General features: G+C 36.6%; 1 long non-coding RNA gene across 1 annotated transcript; it reads left to right on the top strand.

The window, feature by feature from the left end:
- Nucleotides 1-511: 511 nt before the first annotated feature.
- LOC126183734 (uncharacterized) lies at nucleotides 512-3921 on the top strand. The gene is made up of 2 exons (XR_007536798.1): nucleotides 512-722; nucleotides 1887-3921. It is a non-coding gene; the product is annotated as an uncharacterized LOC126183734 (long non-coding RNA).
- The last annotated feature ends 354 nt before the right edge of the window (nucleotides 3922-4275 follow it).

The raw sequence follows: 4275 nt of genomic DNA, 5'->3' as shown, positions 1-4275 counted from the left end.
AAATCGGAAAATATAGTTAATGAATAAGCATTCAAAGAATATTTTGATATATATTATGAACAATATCATACATAAACTGCAGAAAATGCAAGGAATATGTATGTAACTTTTACATATATTTGGTCCGATTTTCCGCATTTGCCACAGCTGCAACCGAGTTACTCTGTCACCGCATTATCGATTATTCGCATTCGAACCAGGTTTTTACATTTAATTCCCATAAGTTAAGCTCCAGTGAATAATCTGGATTTATTTGACGTTCCAAAATGACAGCTGTGTGAAATCTACATGTAATTTTTAAACAACAGGTGAGCGACGTCGCTAATGTCAATAGAGCTCATTATACATCTTGTCACCAGGCGTCACTGCTACACACGTTCAGTCTCCCTGATGACGTCATGAGGCTCCACCAATCAGCACACCCAATTCCCTGGCGTCCCCTAGACGCAAGTACTGCAAACGCAACCAACTTATAAACTCAGCGCCGTGATGACGTCACACATACCACAATCCGTACGTCACGGGTCAAAGCAGACGGGTGGGATTGGACACTTCCGTTGACCGGTAACCGGTGCTTTATAAACGCTTCCCACATAACTTAAATTTCGCAAATCAGAGCAAACGTAGATATTGTACATCCGTATGCAGCATGACATTAGTTCCAACTAGTGAGCATGAAGTAGTAAAAGTGATTAGAAGCCTGAGATGTGAAATGTCAGCAGGTATGAGTGATGTACCAGTGTAATAATTCCTACTGCTTCACAAATTGCAAAGCCCTTTGTTTACAGTTGTTAATTTATTGTTCAGTGAATGAATGTTCCCCAGTAGATTAAAACATTGAAAGTGATACCTTTATTCACGAGTGTTAGCAGGCATAAAGTTGAATGTTATCGATCCATTTCACTCCTCTTGTCATTCTCTAAAGTAACTGAATCGATCAGTCTTCTGAATAATAATCACCACCATAGTTTCCGAACAGGCAAACGTACAGAAAGAGTGGTAAGTGTTTACATAGATAAAACAGCTAGAAACCTAGATAACGACAATAGTGTTGTAGGAGTTAACTTAGATCTTTCTAAATCTTTCGATACTGGCAGTACTGAAATTCTTTCAGATAAGCTGGAAGCAATGGGGATAAAAGGGATAGAAAAGAAGTAGTTTGTCATATATGCAAAATAGATCACAGGTTGTCGAACTCACATCAGCTCATTGTAACTATAAAATCAGATTAGTTTTCTGAAGCAAAGAAAGTCGAGTTAGGTGTACTGAAGACTAATATGTTAGACTCCCCCTTCTCTTCCTTATTTACAGCATATAATGTATATGGGAGGAAGTGCAGAAAGTGGCCTGAGTTATTTTCAGTGTTCAGTAATTTTGTATTTATTTATGTAATGTATAATGATATTTTCAGAGCTGCAGATGGTGGCAGAAATTTATTTTCAATATATTTAATGATGATGTAATTTTTTTTCTTGGTGTGTAATAGCTTATTTGCATAAAGTTCAGCAGCAAATTTTTCTGAAAGAAAGTTAAGAAAGAAAGAGTAAATTTTTGAATCAGCAATATTTGTAACAGTAACTTGCTTAATGATTAAAACCGATTTTGAAAAAAAGATTTCAGTAGTAGTGCCAGTTTTGGGTACTATTAAAGTGTTGAAAGACAGTTAATTCACTTTTTACAGAAAAGACTAAGATGAAGTTGTGCCTACAGTAAAGTTTGAAAAAAGAAATTGGAAAAGAAATAGTTGAAAAAGTTCTTTGAAGAAATTTTTACTTTTGAATCTGAGAGTGAAGCTTTGATAAATATTATTTATTAGGAATAAATGTGTGTGTTATGGTAGATTGTAAATACTAAGGATGTACGCTTACACCTACTGTATATTGCAGATACAAAAAAGATGACTGAACCAGATATGGTACCGAGAGAGAACCCGATGTTGAGACAAAGCTGGACGCTGTATCCCAGTGACGAGCCTTTATATGATCCAGGTGTTAGTGTTTGTCATCCATACCCATTTGTTTCGTCTGCGAAAGTCATCGAAATCCCCAATTTGTTGTCAGAACAGTTTTAAGTTTAGAGATGACCCCCACATCACTGTATAAGGTTTAGGAAAGGACACCATTCGTAGTGCCTGAATTATATTTCAGTAAAGTTTTTGCACACTATAATTATTGTTTCTGGTTGAATATTACTCATATGTGCAAAATGTAAAAGTTTTGTAAATTTAAATTGAGAGAAAATGTTGTAGCATTGGATTGTGGGAGAAAAGAATTGAAAATTTTTTTCTATAAGAATTTACTGTGTGCCATCAAGCCCTAGCCATTGACTATTTGATGTAACAGTATATAATGTTATAATGTAATCTTAGCTATTTTGTTTATTTGTGAAAGACTTCAGTTCAAAATAGATTTTAGTAAGAACTGTTTAGATTTGACAGTGTCGGTGTAGCTTTTGAAATCTTTCATAACTAGCAAGTGTTTAGTAAAAACCGTAAAATGTACTCGGGAGAAATTTTAGGTTCTTAAGAGGGTGCGTAACACCGTGAGTCAATACGCAATAGCATTTTATTGCAGTAAGCTACTTTGAAGTGCGGGCTTGTAGCTTTGTAGTTGTTGGCGGTGGCAATATACAGCCACTGGTATCTTAGTGACTCACTTGCACCTGTCACTAGCCTAGCCGTGGGAAGCGGTACCTGTTTCAATTCAAGCAACAGAATATTCAAGCCCCTAAGAATCTAAATAAACTATATTAAACATTATTCAATTTAGTTTAAAGTCAATATATTGACCTTATTAAAAAGAAGATTGAGAGTTGGAGAAAATTACCTAAAACACCCCAAACTGACACTGGTAAGATTAAAGTCAGTCAGGGTTCGTAACAGTTTGTCTTTTAGTATCATGTGGAATCATTACTGAAGCTTAGAGCATGTTAGGTCAATTTGTTTAGAGTTTCATAAATAAAAATGTTAACTATTTGGCATTTTTTGTAATATAAAATTCAGGAAAGATCAGTATTTATTTAATGTGTTGTTGTGTGAGAAAATAAGAATGAGTGTGTGTATGTGTGACATATGAAAAAATTCAATATTATCTCATGTTACACCATTATGTAACTGTGTTGTGGGGAAGTTGTGTTTTACCCACATTGCTGATGACGTATGTTTAAGTGTACTTGCTTTTGTAAGGAGGCAGCCAGAATAGCCGTTTGCAGAGTAATGTTTCTAAACTTATTACGAGTTTAGTTTTCTTTCAGTTTGGTTTTGTTAAACATTATATTAATATTTGCATATTGAAATGATGTAAATGCAACTGGGAATAGTGATTGGCGTAGGACAGTTTTGGCGAGAGAATAATCTCGAAGGATAGTTCTGATTGGCTGGTCATTTTCATCAACCAATCGGAGTTAAGTAGTTCCTGCGCACTGCTAAGTAGTTTTACTGGGAGAGAAGCAGACTGAACAGGAGTCGCTGGCTAGCTATCGTACGTGCAGGTCATGGTGGACGTGTCCGTCTACATTATGAGTACTGGTTTCTCGCCTCCGGATGGTATTGCTGTGGAAGCAGTTGCATTTATGGACAGATTGTGAAAATCTGATCTTTGTGAAGCGATCTGTTGGATAGATAAACGCGTGTGAACTTTCGTGGCATGTTTCATACCCGTTTATGGAATAGTTGGTGTGCAGCTTCCTTATTAAAAATCCACTGAAAAGGACCGAATGTGAAACTCGTATTTGTAGCAGAGTAATGACTCTAAATTGCGTAATAAATTGGGTCGGACTTAAGTGCATGTCTGGCTGCCTTGCGTGTGTACTGAGTTTTCTGAACTGTGAGCTGAGGACAGTGATATTGTTTGTTAACTAAATACAGGCTGATGGCAAGTGTTTATTTTGAACCTAAAAAAATAAAAGAACTCGTTTGCTGAATTTTGACAATTTTCTAGAGAGATAATCACCCTCCACCCGAAATTTGTTATAAGGGATTACAGGATAGCTTGCTACCAGAGTTTACATGGACTTTGCAAATGTAAGTATTGGCGGTGTTTTTCTTAAACGCTGCTTTTAACATCGTCTGGACAGTATCTACGTATGCAGAGAAACAGGCTAGTGATCGGATGCCGTACTGAGGTAGGTGGAACTATGCTAGTGCACTGTACGACGAGAGACAGTGATCATACAAGTACGTCACCCGACTAAACTCGTCATGCTGCAAGTTTTCCAGTTGTAGCCCTAAAAATGTTCAGTACACTGGACCGAGAAATGCAGTCTCTGCCGATAGGA

The sequence above is a fragment of the Schistocerca cancellata genome, chromosome 4 (assembly GCF_023864275.1).
Source record: "Schistocerca cancellata isolate TAMUIC-IGC-003103 chromosome 4, iqSchCanc2.1, whole genome shotgun sequence".
NCBI lineage: Eukaryota > Metazoa > Arthropoda > Insecta > Orthoptera > Acrididae > Schistocerca > Schistocerca cancellata.
Note: the sequence above shows the minus strand (reverse complement) of the source record. Positions and strands in the feature narration are given on the sequence as shown.